General features: G+C 34.5%; 1 long non-coding RNA gene across 1 annotated transcript; it reads right to left on the minus strand.

Moving 5' to 3' along the window:
- Window positions 1-895: 895 nt before the first annotated feature.
- On the minus strand, window positions 896-1,199 carry LOC113355103. The gene is made up of 2 exons (XR_003362113.1): window positions 1,148-1,199; window positions 896-1,050 (listed from the first exon to the last, which is right to left on the minus strand). It is a non-coding gene; the product is annotated as an uncharacterized LOC113355103 (long non-coding RNA).
- Between the last annotated feature and the right edge of the window lie 15,714 nt (window positions 1,200-16,913).

Raw genomic sequence — 16,913 nt, forward strand, 5'->3', positions numbered from 1 at the left:
TGATGACAGATGTCCCTAGTCTGTTTGTGAAATATCCCCACATGCTAGACCGCTTTACACTGAATAGTTGTTGCAACATCTAGGGTTTCGATTTCTACTGTAAATCATCTCATTCTAATCCTCTCTCTCCTGGCTGCAATTTGGGAATAGTCTCAGAAGAACCCTAATAGTCTGTCTGTCTGTCTGTTGGAATTCACAGAGTTTGGTTGAAGAAATCACAAAGATGATGAGATCGCAGATGGAGGCAATTATCTTTCAGCACGAGACACCGGAACAGAGGGAGAATCGTTTGAAAGAAGCTGAAGCAAGAAAGGTTGAGACGCGTAAGAGGGTAATAGAGGCGTTGAAGAGGAGGAGGGAAGAGTTTGACCAGCAGATGGAGGAGAGTATCAAAAAGGCGCGTGAAGAGATGACGATGGGGATCCCAGAAACTGGGTACTGGGAGCATCCGCATAAGGTTTGGTTGAGAAAGCACGAGGAGCGTTGTCAGGAGTTGGTCGCACAGGGGCACATCAGGATGCCCGATGTCGTGATTCCCGGGTTTGATGGTCCTAGCTCTCGGGTGGAGAGGATCCATCCCGGTACTGAGGTGGAGAAAATGATTAGGAAGACATCTGGGATCTGTTTTGAAGATTGATGAAGAAGAAGAAGAAGAAGAAGAGATGTTAATCATCGTTAATTAGTTATTACTAGTATTAAGTAATTTGCTACGTAATGTAATTAAAGTCTGTTTAGGGTTATTGGGTACTCTAGTATTAAGTAATTTGTTATTTTCCAGTATGGACCTGCCTTGGTGTTGAATCTTATATTACTGTCTGAGAAATTTTCAGTGTTACTTTTTTCACTGTTGGATGAAATTTTCATTAAGCCAGACATGCAGCTATGTCTCACTGAGTAGTCTGAAAGAAATTTAGATGATATTGAATTTTAAACTTGAAAAGAATCATGATCCGAGACAGACATTTGCATTCTTTACAGGAAAAAAATTAAAGAAATTCCATTAATTGATACTTCTAAACCTGTAACTAATCTTCTCTACACACCCTAAGCCTGCAAATACAAAGAAAAGAATCATAATTAAGAACACAAAAAAAAGGAAGGAAGCATTGTTCAATGGCTGAGTAGACTATAAAAGAAACATATATACCTTCTCACTTGATTCTAAGATATTCCTGTAATCCAAATTCCAGTCTGGCGTGTCCTCTCGATCAAGCCTGCAATATTGCAATTGAACTATCAAAGTTAGCAAGGCACCAGAACCCATCATAGGCACATAGACCATCGGCTTAAAATTTGGGTTCGATGAACATAGGTTTCGTTGACATGGTAGAAGGACGGACTATCAGACTTGAAATCCTGGGATAGAAAAGAACAATTCCCTCTTATACACCACAACTGGTATCAGACTAGAAATCTTATTTGCATCAAGTTGCACCATCAAATAGTAAACTGCAGAAACCAAAACCTTACCTTTTCCAGCTCTTGAACGAACGTCACTTGGCATCTCCTACATTTTCATTTTCCATGGAGGAGGTATCTTGAGGATTTTCAGAAAGAGGAGGTGCAACGAGAAAATTCATCGCTGCATGTAGTGACTTCCTTCCTTGGATGACATCGTCGCATAAAGTTGAGAGATACAAAACGGACCTATGTAGCAACACAAAGGAATTCAAGTTCAAATGTAGCAAAATTCCCTACTATATAGCAATGACAACAAAATCTAAATGGAGAGGGATAGGTAAACTTTCATGCCTGATGGGCAAAAAGATAAACCGCTACCTAACTGGAGAACTCTAATTGAAGACACCTGTTCAAAACACAGAGAGCTGGAATGAGACGTACGTAAATGTTAAACTTCATTTCAGCATGATAACAAAAAATAATACAAAGGGAGAAAAGCTTACATCTAGGAGGGAATATCACCAGCAAGTTTGATAAATCTGATTTTATCGAACCCCTTGTAATACCTGGCAACCTTTTCAATGACTTCGCCTTTGTCATCACTTTCAGAGCATTCTTCTGGCAAATTTGGAGCTCGAGGTAAGAATGGTGGTGATGGACCAGTAACAGAAGGATTTATAACCAGATGCTGACTGAGTACCTCCTGACCTGATGCCAATCTAACACCTTTGCAATCTCCATTTTCCTACATAGTTCAAGGGAGTTCATTTACATGCACCTAGATGATGTCCATTAATATTAGACAATAACAAAGTAAAGGAACACGAATTGAAGTTATAGAATCATGTATTCCTCCACACGATATCGAAAGAGTATAGGTAAATTCAAACTATCTGGCAGAAAAGAAATTAAATCTTTAATATTTGTCTCACCTTGGACAAAAGCACAGCTATTACAGTACACTAATAACTTTACGACGATCTCATGATCAATATTCTTGTTTATTATGCTCGGTTCAACTACCAGTATACTAATTAATTTTTTATTTTGGTCACGCTACCAATAATTCATCAGACGAGTAACACTTGCTCAGATGAGCAATATTTGCTCAAACCAAAGAATATTGGTTCAACTATCAATATTCAACAATTCATCAGATGAGCAATACTTGCTCACCTCAACGTGAGAATTATACCTCTGTCTCAACAGGCACGTTCAATTCATGAGTCTCAGAATATTTTACAGAATCATGTTCAACTCAGCAAATACATGGACTCATTGTCCCATAAAGTCATGAAGTCAACAACTGACTAATTAACCACGAGATGTCAATCATGTCACATGGGGGATATTAACTAGGGTTTTGGTCTGGCGGTCTACGTCACGTGTGTTCATACATACAATGGAATGTGAGCAAGTCGTGCAATCAGTTGAAGGAGTTAACAAAGTAGTGGATGGAAAATCGACCAAGTCTCTGCACGAGCACGAGCAACTGGTTTCAAACACGATTTCCACCTTCCCACTCTTTGATTCCATCAACTGTCACACTTCATGGGATCATGGTCTACAATTCCAGCAATATAAATAAGTCTCAAAAATCATGATTGAATATACAAGAACAAGAATCTCACGTCTCACAGACAACACGAGATCAACACCTCATCAATTGAGCAATTACTCTCTACTGAGCAACTTCAATCATTCAGAACTTATCTTATTCAAAATTCACAACACACTCACAATCTTTGATTACCATTGATTCCACACATTTCTCAGCTTCCCTCCTACAGATCAACCCATCCTCTCTTGTGATCGAATTTACTCTAGAACGGCCATTGTCTTGGTTTAGTCCGGAGTACTACAGATTGATCTCTCGATTTCAAAGCACTCCCTTCTTGCAGTGCATCTGTGTGAGGTTGAACATTTCGCTCGGTTCAAGGAGTCTCCTCCGTACGGTCGTCTCCTCAATCCCGTGAAAACCAGCAAATCGTTTTGCCCCATCTACACCTCTAAGGACAAATCATCTTATATGTGCATCATGAGTTTGTCTTGATGTCTAGGAAACTTCTTATGAGAATTTATTCTTGTGTTTTAATAAGGATAACTAGGGTTTGGAATAGCAATTATTGTGAGTACATATAGCTATTGCCAACAATTTTCATCTTCCAATGTTTTTAGATTTATTTATTTAAATTCTAAAGTTTATTTGGAAGATGATTTTGCAATATTAATCTTTATGGTTTATATATTGCAACTTGTTATGGTATATGTGTGTTTGCGTCCGTGAACTATGATTATCCCATATATGTCAAAAGAAAATTCTATTATGTTATTATGCAAATATTAATGAATATAAGATGAACTTTCAATTGCAAAGATTAAGTCTATTATATGTCTTTACGCAAATATTGATGAAAAATAGAATGAATCTTTGAATATTCCCCAGTATTGGTCTTTCCCTGATCTACTTCTATGTGATAATATTGTGCGGCTCCATAAGTCCTCTTATGTTGAGCATTTCTGATTAAATTAATCATGCGTTCTCTCGTGGTTAATTTAATTGAGTATTTTTTGATACAAATTCATATTTCCTGTGATTTGTTAATGCCCACAAAAATTCTTTTTTTCTTGTAAAAGTAAGATCGCTCTTGTTGTTCTTTCGGGAATGACATTTTATGGGGAGAGTTTTTAATTGAACTTGTCCTTAATTGCCAAATATTTGTGGGGAGTGTGGCTGTGGAATATTGTAGGAGTTTTCTTGTATCTTTATAAACTCTTTTATGAAATACACTAGTTTCGGCTATGTGAAATCATCGAAACAAAGTTGATATGTTCTCTTTTAGTCATGAAGTATCTCTATGAGAATTTCATTATGATCCCACTAGTTTTCGTACCTTTAACAATTTATATTGACAAAAAGGAGGAGAATTAATGTGTAGTTCACACTACAAATACATATGGTTTACGGATCATTATGTAAGGGGGGCTGATTTTCATGTGAGATGAAGTATTGATTAAGGGGGAGTGATACATATCACCAAAGTATTGTTGTTAAAGTTGTGATACAATTGGACTTTGATGATGTGTAATAATACTATGACATTGTATAACAATGATTGAGATCTACTGTTTTCTCATTGTTATAGCTAAGGATCTTCAACAACTATGATGCTGAGCTGAACACATTCAGAATCACTGGAGTACTTGGAAGTGACGAAGATTTCGAGTAATGTTGAAGAACCAAGGATATCTAGCATTTGTATGAGAAGCTACAAAGTTTGTTTATTTTGTATTCCATTGTATTGAAAGTTTTGTCACTAAAATTGACAAAGAGGGAGATTGTTAGAGAATTGTTCGGTCGAACTCTCAAGTGTTGCTATCTCAAGCTTGTTGTCAAGTTTAGTTTCCAAAACTATAAGTTTTGATTTCTAGTATACTTATAGCTAAGTCTCGGATCAGGATAGAAAGTGTAGTTGAGCATTAGACTCACGACATTTATCGATTAAAGACGAAGAACTACTAAGGGGAGCTTGTGGAACTTCATCAACAAAAGGTATCTGGAGACTTGAACTCATCTATCACTCAAAAGTCTATCTACTCTATCTCATATTTGAGACAAAAGTCGTATAGCTATATAGACTTCAATTATACACATTTGATATTTTGAGCTGAGTTTAACTCGCTTACATATTTCTCGAAATATGTGTTGGTAAGATTTCGCTTTAACCAAGTTCATCTTATATTCTTGACATAAGTCAAAAGATGATCATGTGAAAATCGCCTTGTAATATCTTCCATGATTTGTGTGAGACAGTCATTTGATGTAGACTCAGAATGTTTCGTCTTGATCATTCAATCACTTGAATTTTTTTTAATGCTAATAGTTTGTGTGAGACAGCTATTGTCGTCTTCTAAGAATGTTTAAATGATTGAAATGGGAGTTTAGAACACTTAACCATAATTGGATTATGTGCACACTATGCGTACTTTCATATGTGTTGATCCAAGATCGGAATGTAGTATGCATACCCGTATGTGTACTGCCGAGGTCAGGTAAAGTCCGGGAGCTAGAGTATGTGTACCAGTACGCGTACTGGATTCAACTAAAACTTGGAAATGTACAACAGTATGTGTACCCGTTTGCATACTGGCGAACACAGTCCAAGTCCGGCTACTTAAGTATGCGTGCCCCTTTGCCTACTTGAGCGGTTTATGTTCTAAAATCAGTTTTTTCATGAACTAATACACTTATATATTAAGGAATGCAATATTTTGCAAACCGTGGCTATAATGTTCATGAATTGATTCGAGTGAATCAAAATCGATTTTGCTCCAATTGTGTCTTTTATACTTCTATTAGAATATAAACAATTGAACAACTCTAGAACTAGTTTCATTTGAGTCATTTGAACTAGTTATTGTTAAGATGAGTAAGATTTATATGAAAGTGTTCATATAGCTAACTTCGGTTAACTATTGTTGAGCCAACAAGGTGTACACGTTTAGGTAAGGTTACTCATATTTAAATGAAGTCACTTTTGTTTTATGTGTAACAAGCTAAGTTCTATCTAACGGTTGAAATATATTAGCTTGAGTCTAATCAGGTGAATATTGCAGCTAACGTTGAATATTGAATACTTTGTTACCAAGGTAACATTGATTGCAAACCCTGATTTGAAGACTATATAAAGGAAAACTCTAGCAACTGGGAAACCTAATACCCACACCTCCTGTGTGATATTATTTGCGACTAGAGTCGATTCTCCTTTAACCTTAGGTTTTTCTAAAACCCTGTAGGTTAACGACTTGAAGACTTCATTGGGATTGTGAAGCCAGACCCAACTATTTTCTTTGTAGTTGCGTGTTCTGATTTTGCTGTTTTCTATCGTGATGGAGTACTATCTTCTCTAAGATATGCTCGAGATTTAATCTCTGATAGGCAAGATAAAAAGTAGTCACAAACATCTTCGTCTCATCGTTTGTGGTTCCACAATATCTTTTTCGCTACCATACGATTAAGATTATTGTAACATGATTTATATTTCTAGGTTGTTCTTCAGGAATATAAGTCCGGTATCAATTGGTTCCTGTTCACCTTGATATAAAGACGAAAAAAAACTCATAGGTATATATGTGGGAGACAGACTTATCTATTCAATAGATTTTTTTGTGTGAGACAAATTGGTTAATCAATTCTTCGACTTTGGTTCGTAGAAACTCTTAGTTGTGGGCGAGATCATCTAAGGGATCAAGTGCGAAGAATCCGGCGTGGTTTAGAGGCGTAAGGAACACGATTGTACCTTGATCAGTGTGAGATTGGTTAGGGCTCAACTATATTCCAGTCCGAAGTTAACCTGGAGTAGGATAGTGTTTGTAGCGGCTGAATACAATGTGATGTTCAAATCTGGACTAAGTCCGAGGTTTTTGCATTTGCAGTTTCCTCGTTAACAAACTTTTGGTGTCTGTGTTATTTCTTTTCCGCATTATATATGTTTATATACTTGAAATATCACAGGTTGTGCGTATGTTCAATAATTGTGAATCCAACTTTTGGTTGTTGATTAAATTGATTGACACTTGGATATTTGTTTTTGATACCGTCCAAGTTATTTCTTATATTCAATCGGGATCGCAAATTCCTATTTGTTTGAGTGCAGATTGAATTGAGAAATAGAGATAAAACTCTTTATATACTTTCTTAAGATTGAGTTTGACTTTCTAGTTGATTATCTTGAAAGTATATTGGAGTTAGTCCATACAGATTGCTAAGCGAAATATTGGGTGTGATTGTTAGACCCCGGTTTTTTCAATTTTAGTTTTTCAATTTATTTCTTGGTTAGGTATGGTATAACTCCATTTTATATTTACACACCATATATGGTTTCTTGGGTTTTTGACACTTAGCATCATCCGCATAAGTACATTATAATTTGACTGCCATTACCTTGCATGAGTGATGTTCACGTCCAAATATAAATTATTACAATTTACTTATTTAAGAATCAAAAAGTAAAAAATGTACCAAGAAAAAAAATAAGAAAATCATCATTAGTGATATATTGGATAAAAGAAACCGTATTGTATCTATGAGCATACCTGAATAATAGAAGCATATTAATGATATTTTAACGAATTTTCATGGAACATGCCCAGATAAAAACTCTGTGTTTAACACCTAAGACTACATGAGATATGACACTACCTGAGATAAGACAAGAACACGGGCTGAAAAGTTGAAACAATATAAAAATTAGACAAAAGACTGGGATGACATCGCATCTAGAAAATTTTTTGGATTAGGTGATACTGGCGAAATCAACAATGCAGGGAAGAATGCTACAACTGATCTACTCTCATGTGAAAGAAAACTATTTGAAGCTTATTTATCGGAGAAAACTTTCAAAGAAGATTCATAGCCTAATGAGGGGTCAGATGCAAAAGAACTACATAGACATCTTTGCAGCGTTAAAAAAATAGACAATTTTTGTTTTCCAGATATTGTTTTGAAGAAGAAAATACTAAAAGAAATAGACGGAGAAGTGGTTTCATTCCTAGGAAAATAAGTAACAAAACAGATATATATATATATATATATAGCATGATAATATGGTCTTTTTCCGAACCATGGATCCAAATATTATTACAAAGATGAACGAAAGTAAAAGAAAAAAAAACATATGTTGTGAACATTTAAAGAACATTTAACAAAATACAGTATAAATGGATAAAATCTGAGATCATGAAAGAAAGAAAATATCCAAAGAAGGTCTTGCGGTATATAAAACTAAAGAATGAATGTGGGAATTCGATCGAATTCAAAGACATATATTCAAATAGGATTAAAAGGTAATGTCATGCTACGTTTTACGTTAAACTTTATGGTTTTTTCATGTCGTTTTCTAATCAACATATTTACTGCTTTTTATTTTGGTTAAACGTGATATATGTACCAATGAAGACTACAATAGGTATGAATATGTATTTATCTAGGTCTTTTAATTATATTTTATTTGGAATTTTTGATTTACTCTTTGATAAGAGTTAATTTTTTCGTCTGCAATTTTGTTAATGAGTTTCTACAAATTTTATATATAATCATATTACTTAATGATTTATTTTGCTGGTTAGTTGCTCGCATTGTTGCCATATTATTTTGTTAGTATCAATCCTTTACCACCTATCTTCTTTGAAGATATACATAGTATAAAAATAAATTAAAAAGAGAGGGCCCCGAAGATACCTAGTACAACATAAAACTATTCTAACTAATAAGTCAAGGACAACATAAACTAAGAATTCAAGAGCCCAAACAACAAAGGAAAGAACCACCCCAGATTCAATCCTAATCCACTTTAGAGTAACATATCGAAAAAGCTTTCACAAGTAACAATTTTCTTAACGGAGCCAACCACCGTTACCATATCTCCATATACTACTTTTCTTGTTAAATTTTCTCCGGATCAAGCCACTTGATCTTTGACCTATATACATATATAGATACACATCTAGGTTAACGCAAGTTACATACAAATACAAATGAAAAACACATTAAAGTTTATACGAATCTTACCATTTGACTCCTTTAACAGTCGTCTCAGTCTCAGCACCACTGGCCATGTGATATGTTCTTTTAAGAGTAGAATTCTTGAAATAGATCAAAAGTGAATTTTAGCGTGAAATCATGTCCTATCTTGCAACAATTGATATCTTTAAGATATTTTATCATAAACCCTCATTTAATTTAGCAAAACCGAATGTTTATGAGCCGATTTTCTAACAAGAAATAACTTTATCATTTTCTTTATGAAGACATCTCCCATGATTGCTTTGACCCAAAAGGAAGGAACTTCAGCCGGACCTTTGATATGCAGACCTCTATGACAAATTTCAAGAAACCTATTTAGATCAAAACTTATAATGAAGGTAAATCAAATGTAAGATCTATATATAGCTAATGTAGCATATATGATATAAATCTCTTTATTATCAGCACTAGTCTTTTGCATTTAAATAGTAATACCTGCATTCATCTCCTTATTCTTCTTTATTATCCAAAATGCAGCACCCTTTTCATATTAAAAAGTTACAAAGACTGAAATATAGGATAATTAGAGCATCACCAATAGAGGTGAAAATATATTTTTCAGTGACACATAGGATTTTAACCCTCATTTAGTATAAATGCATCTCCAATAGTTAGGTCCTACAAATTAGGAGAGATGAAATACTAAATATGAATGTATTAAAAAAGTCTTAACTACACTTCAGAATGACCCCTAACTAATTCCATGTCATCAATTTTATTTTCAAAAAATGATTTTTAATATAAAATCATGCTAGAAAAAATCCTTTTATGTTTATCCAAATTAAAAACACATAACATAACCTTGACTGTTGGAGATGAATTTTAGGAAAAGGATTTTATTTGGGTTATGTTTGAAAACCCCAATAAATGGAAGTCTAAAAATAGAATTCACATACAGTTTTTTTGACCTACTGTTGGAGATGTTCTAAGAAGTGGAAACCTGTTAATCAAGTGTACACGTTTTATTACATCCTAAGATTCGGTAAGATCAAACGGCTACGAAAGTGACCTAATACGAAACTAAAACTTAGATATGGCTTGGGATAATAAGACGAAGCCACATCATGTGTGGAGAATTCGTCATTTCAAACGCGAGAGGCCATATGTGAATTTGAATGAAACATGGAATGGACCACTGATAATGATAAACATGGAACTTAATTTTTTTCGATCCCGACTTTGGCAAAGGGGGTAAATAAATAACCTCGCTAATAAAAATAAATTAGTCTTTAAAGGCCATACATGAATTTAAATGAATAATAACTAAATTTCATATACAAATATATAAAACAAACCAAAATACTTCATCCAATCAACAATGTTCTTATAAGAAGTAAGTTATTCTAAAAAAAATGCATCTAAAGTTGATTGTTATTTCTTTCCTCCTAAACTAAGATGCTTCCCATCCTTTTTTTTTGTAAGACATGTATAACTTCTAAGATATTTTGCTTGTGTTGTAGCAAAAACTGTTTTATGATGACTACTGCTTGAAATGCCTCTTTTGACGACATATTTGGTATGACAGTACTATCATCTAATTCAACATCATTCTCATAATTTCGTAATCCTCCTAGTTTAAAGCTCTGTAAATCGAGCAAAAAACTGAGTTAACTCGGTTTGATTTTTGATTATTTTTGTTGCTTTTCTTGGTTTTTTGATCATCTTCCTTTTCTATATATGTTTACTGTTTAATCTCTTCCTTTAACTCCTTTTTTTATGTTAACTTATAATACCTTTTGATTACTTCTTAAGACTTATTGCAAGTTTTGAATCTGTTTTTCTTGTTTTCTTCGAATAATATGTGTAAGTAATCATTTACTTTTTCTCTAATATTTGTTTACAGATTGAGTTGTCTCTCATGGCGTTTGCCTTCTTATGGGTTGTGATCATTGCGTTTGCGATCTTGCTGTCTTTCGTTTGATAAATCTGGGAATCTGTGTGGAACTTAATGGAGATAAGTGGAAGAAGAACAAAATCAGTATCAACTCGGCGATTCAAAATAGTAATGAGTCCCGCGTCTCCCTCAATTCAAACTTTTTGAATTCAGAAAAAGGAAATTTTTTCCTAAATTCAGTTACCTAATTTTACTCTGGTCAATTGCCAGCTGCATAACTTTCCTTATGCAGAAAGATCCTCACCAATTTGTTTCAATGAGAATAGCCAAAATATACGGTTCTATAATGATTATTAATTTTTGAATGCTGATGTAGTAATGAGGTTCAAACTCTCGGACTTGTGAATATTAAATTTAAAGATTTAATAAAATTATATACAAAAATTAACAAAGTGGGCGAGAGGTATGAGAAAACAACCAAGATACTGATTCCACTATTACACATGAATTAATGATGGTAAATAATCCAAAACTATAATTATCTTTTAAGTCCTTTATATCTTAACTCACTAATAATCAAGCAAATTCTCAAACATCAATTGTATCCCTTAAGCATAGATTATCTAAACAAAGCATAACCTATCTAATTGAATCACAACTGATTAGGAAAATTACGCAAACAATTTAAAACTCTGCAAAAGCAATGATTGAGTGAATTATAATTAAATATTAGAGAAAATAAAATAGTTACCAACTATTCATGCGTAAATAGCTTCCTCATTTCCTTGGTTCTGGGAGAATTAGTCGCTCATCATGTTGGAAATACGCTCAAAAATCATTATTATTGCTCAAAGGGTGTTTACAGATGATGAAAAGGGAGAAATAATTCAAAATCGGGTTTGTAACAATTATATTTGTTACAAACCAGAGAACTACGACCCTCGACAAATAAGACTGTCCTGCGACAATAACAATAAGACTGTCACTCTAACAAATAAGACTGTCGGGTGACAGTCGCTGAAACTGTACCAAAATAAGACTGCTCAATGTGGGTCTTATGTTCTTGGTGTTCTTCATCAGCAGCAGCAGCAGAAAAATGGCAGTTCTGCAACTCGTGATTTCTTCATTCTGTAGCCTCCAAAACTTCCCCAAACTGTCCACCCTCTCTAGGACTCCCAGGGAATCTATTTAAAGAAAAAACACGCGTTGAATCTCCTCCATTTATCCCAAATAATCTTCTTTTACTCGGGATATTCCTTATAAATCTTCTTCACTTCGTTCCAAAGTGTTGATTAAGGCTTCCAAACACGTGCAGTACACGCTCATGTTTCTCCTCCACTTAAGCTCATGTTTCTCCTCCTCCTGTTTGGATTAAACCAAGTTATCCAGACAAATTTGATCGAAACAAACACTCATACTAGCTTTGTTAGGACATAACACAACTACCCATTAAGTGTCAGCCCTTTAGTCTACCCAGAACTCCTTCAAGAATCGATCGAAAGTTACACAGTTGAGAATAAAATTTTCCCGGCAAAACGAATTTTTGAAATGTTGAAGATGGTGTCCCCTTAACCAAACTTGGGGTGCGAATAGCAGGTGCCCAACTGAGATGCCCCTTATCCAAATCGAGGGTGCCTTTAGTACTTTTCTTCGGGAGTCCAAATAGCACTTTTTGAGCAACTTTTCCACACAAGTGTATTTCTCCAAAAACACCTACAAACACACAAAGCATCAAAATTAGTACAAAAATCGAGCACTAACAATAGAGACATTGAGTACAATTTAGACACAAAAATGTGTCTATCATATAACCAACAAATATTCTTGTATTCCTAATACTTATTTATCAATTCTATTTCATCCTTCAAACTAAAGCACAAAGACTTGTCGAAGTATAACCATGGAAGGAGAAAGCTCAACTCAAGTGGGAGATTTAGTTAACAGATTCAAGCAAGCCGCTTTGGATCTAGGTGATACCTCTGAAATCATTGATTTTTCTCAAGAAGCATGCAAGGAAGGAGATGGAGACACAAAATGGGAAGCTAGCGTATTGGGAAGATTATTGTTGAAGGTAGATGAAAGCTGAGGCGGTGGAGAAGTATATTGGATTCACATGGCCTTTCATGTCCTTTGAAGATATTAGAATTGTCGAAGCTGATCCAAATATAATGATTTTCAACTTCAGCAATTGGTCTCTTTTGAACAAAGTTATTCATGAAATGCCTTGGAGTATCAATAAAAATCTCCTAGTGGTTCCTGACTACATTCCAAGCATGGTTTATACAGAAAAGCACCGAGGTTTTCAGCACTTCTGGATGGACCTCAATTACTTATTTCCTTAGCATATGAATATAGCAACTATAACTAAGATTAGCGAACTAATGGGTCAAGTCATTGCTATTGAGCCTAAAGATGCTATTCCAATTGGAAGTACTCCTGTCAAGGTGTGCGTCAACATAAATCTTACCAATCCATTAAGAGACGGGTCAAAGTTGTGACCAATGCAGGTATTTCACGCTAGATCAAATTTTTCTATGAAAGACAACCAAGTGGTATATGTAAGGATTGTTATGTTATCAAACATTGCAAAGATGCGTGTAAGGATGCTAAAGCTTTCATGGAAAAAGCTCATGAGAAACCTTATTTTTTTTGGAGCTTGACCAATGTTAGAAAGAATATCACCATTACTTCTACAAGCAAAGTTCCTATGTCTAAGAAGGGAAACAAAGCCATGGTGAAAAAATTGATTTTTGTTCCTCATAAAGATGGTGTAGTAGTTAATTTGGACTTCTTACTAAGAAAATCAGCAGATGGAGAAAATGAGGAAGCTAATAGACTTGGAAAGAGGCAAAGAGCAGCTGAGAACTCTGACTCCACTACTGCCATTATTTTTCCTAACACAGATTCCTCAGCAGCTCACAGGGTCACCACTAGAGATAATCATGAAGTAAATGCAGAAAAAGGAAATCAGGTAATCTCTATTTACATATTAAATTTCCTCGTGAAAAGCTTTTTCTTTAAGTTTGCACATTTTAGTTTCTATTTTACTATCATTTCATTTTTATAGTCTTGTCAGTATTCTCAATTTTTTGAAAATTCATATGCATATATTTATATTGCTCTAATCTTCTCTACTGAGAACATGGAGATCATTCATGGAAGGTGCAAGGTTTTAAAAAAACTGCTATCATAGAAGATAACGGTTTTGTGGGTAAATATTACCACTTGGAGTAATAACAATATGGGCACTGGTATTATAAGGTATAGAATAGATATGGCTTTAATAAATGGTAGTTGGAACCAATTTTTTCCCAACTCTAAATTATGCACCTTATTCAACTAGGTAATGATCACGTCCTGTTATGCTAGACACTGATATTACTATCCCCAGTGCTTGAAGCCCTTTAAGTTTTTCTTAACTTGTTTAAATAATGAAACTGCTCAGTTGTAATCACTATTGCTTGTAATACTAGTGTTACTGTTTCACCTGCTTATCAGTTGGTTAAAAACTGCACATTACAAGAAGGGAGCTTTCTTTGTGGCACAAAGAACATTTTGGCAACATTAATCAGAAAGTAGACAGCTTAGGAAAGAACTTAATCATCTCCAAGAACTTCCTCAAGACTAATACAGACAGTGTCATCATTAATATCAAAATGAACTTAATAAATGGCACAAGATCAAGTCTGAATTCTACCAACAAAAGTCAAGGGATCATTTCATTAAGGATATGGATGCAAACAGCAAAATACTTCCATACTAAAGTCAACAAAAGGAAAACAAGGATAATATAGATTCAATTCATTATCATAACAACATATGACTTCAATCCAGGGATCAAATATCTCAGCACCTAACACAGAATTTCAAGACCATCGTACCATTAGCTATCCAGTGATAGATGAAAGTCTATATTGGATTCTTCCTTCAATTGTTACAGCAGAGGACAATATGGCACTTACCAGTATCCCAACTAGTGAAGAAATTTTTTGTACTCTAAAAAGTATGGAAAATTGGAGTGCTCCAGGTCCTGAGGGTTTTCAAGCTGGCATTTACAAAAGTGGGGTACAATTGGAGAAGATATTTGTAGCATGGTCAAAAAATTCTTTGAAACCAGCATATTCTTAAACAAATAAACAAGACCTACATATCTTTGATTCCAAAGAAGAAAAATAGTACCTGTGTAGCAGATTATAGGCAAATTGGCTTGTGCAACACATGTTATAAAATTATCTCAAAGGTGTTAGTAAACAGGACGAAGCCTTTTATGGAGAAAATTATTTCACCCTACCAGGCAGCATATGTTTCAGGGAGATTGATCAATCTAGATGGATTGCTCTAATATATTAAAGGCTTTTGACAGGTTAGAATGGTCCTTCTTGATTAAGTTCTTTCTTATTTTGGTTTCAATAATGATTTCTGTGATCTAATTATGAATATATTAGCACTACTCAATTATCAGTCATGCTTAATGGGTCTCCATGTGAAGAATTCATTCCAACAAGAGGCATCGGACAAGGTGATCCCTATCACCTTATCTATTTATTCTGGATATTGAATTTCTCTCAAGGCAGCTCATAACAGCTCAGCAGGAAAAAAAATCAAGGGTATTAAAGTGGCTGCTTTATTACCAGCCATTAATCATTTTCTTTTTGCAGATGACTGCTTGGTCTTTACTCAAGCAAATCTTTCTTCAGTCAACAATTTATTGGAGTTACTTCAAAATTTCAGTTCACAATCAGGACAAGTTATAAATTTTGAGAAAAGTGATGTAAATTTAGCCAAAAAAACCAAGCTAGAAGTAGCAGAGACACTCAAAAAAATTCTTGGAGTTAAAAGCATGAACTCTAAAGAAAAATATCTAGGTTCTTCTCTTATTCTGGGTCATTCTAAGTAAGATTCTTTCAAGAGCATTATGGAAAATTTTGAAAACAAATTTAATACATGGTCTTCTATCTCACTCTCTCAACATGCAGAGGCACAATGATCAAACATGTTCTTAATGCAGTACCTATTTATCAGATGGGAACGTTCAAGTTGTCAGATATTTTTTTTCAGCAACTTACAAGTATTCAAAGAGAGTTATTTTGGGGCTACAATGGCAGTAGAGGACACAATCCTACAGCTTGGTCAACTGTATGCAAGCCTACTGAAATTGGTGGTTTGGCATTTAGAGATCTGGAGAAGTTTAACCTAGCCCTCCTCACAAAATTGTCTTGGAGAATATGCAGTGAACCCAATACTTTAATATCTCAAACTCTTGCAAGCAAGTACTTCAAAACAGGTGATTTAATTCATCAGCCAATTAAAATCAAGAATTGCTTTTATACTTGGAATGATCTCAAAGGGTTTACAGATAGTACAACAAAATTACTTCATGGAAATCAAAAATTGAAGAAAAACAAAAATATGGAAAGATAGATGGATCCCTGGTATGTCTAGTCCCCCTAAACCTATTAATGAGTTATTTAGGTTTTATGAACATGTTGAAGAAAAAATGCTGCATGATACTTCTCAATGGAACATCCATCTCATAAACTCTTTATTTGATGCCAATACTTCACTCAAAATACAAGCTCTTTATGTTGACAACAATAAAGAAGATTTAATGTTATGGATGCTTGCAAAAGATATGGTCTTTTTTCTGTTAAAAGCACATATAAGATGCTGACTTACAATGACAGAGATGTACAAGTTGATGGTGTTAGAGCCCTGCACGGTCGAACTCGCATGCGTTGCTATCTCAAGCATGTTTGTCAATGTTAGTGATCAATACTATAAGTCTTGATTTCTAACCTATTTATAGATGTCTCGGACTAGGACATAGATTGTGTAGTTGAGCTTAGTTTTCATGGCGTTCATCATTTGAAGACGAAGAACTACTAAGGGGAGCTTGTGGAACTTCATCGACAAAAGGTATGTGGAGACTTAAACTCATCTATCACTTGGAAAATCTATTTCTACTTATCTCCTATATTGAGACATAAGTCGTATTACGATATAGTTTTCTATATACACATTTGAGATTTCGAGCTGAGTTTATCTCGCTTATTTATCGAAATATGTGTTGGAAATCTTTCGCTTCAACCAAGT

The sequence above is a fragment of the Papaver somniferum genome, chromosome 3, assembly GCF_003573695.1.
Source record: "Papaver somniferum cultivar HN1 chromosome 3, ASM357369v1, whole genome shotgun sequence".
In the NCBI taxonomy this organism is placed as follows: domain Eukaryota; kingdom Viridiplantae; phylum Streptophyta; class Magnoliopsida; order Ranunculales; family Papaveraceae; genus Papaver; species Papaver somniferum.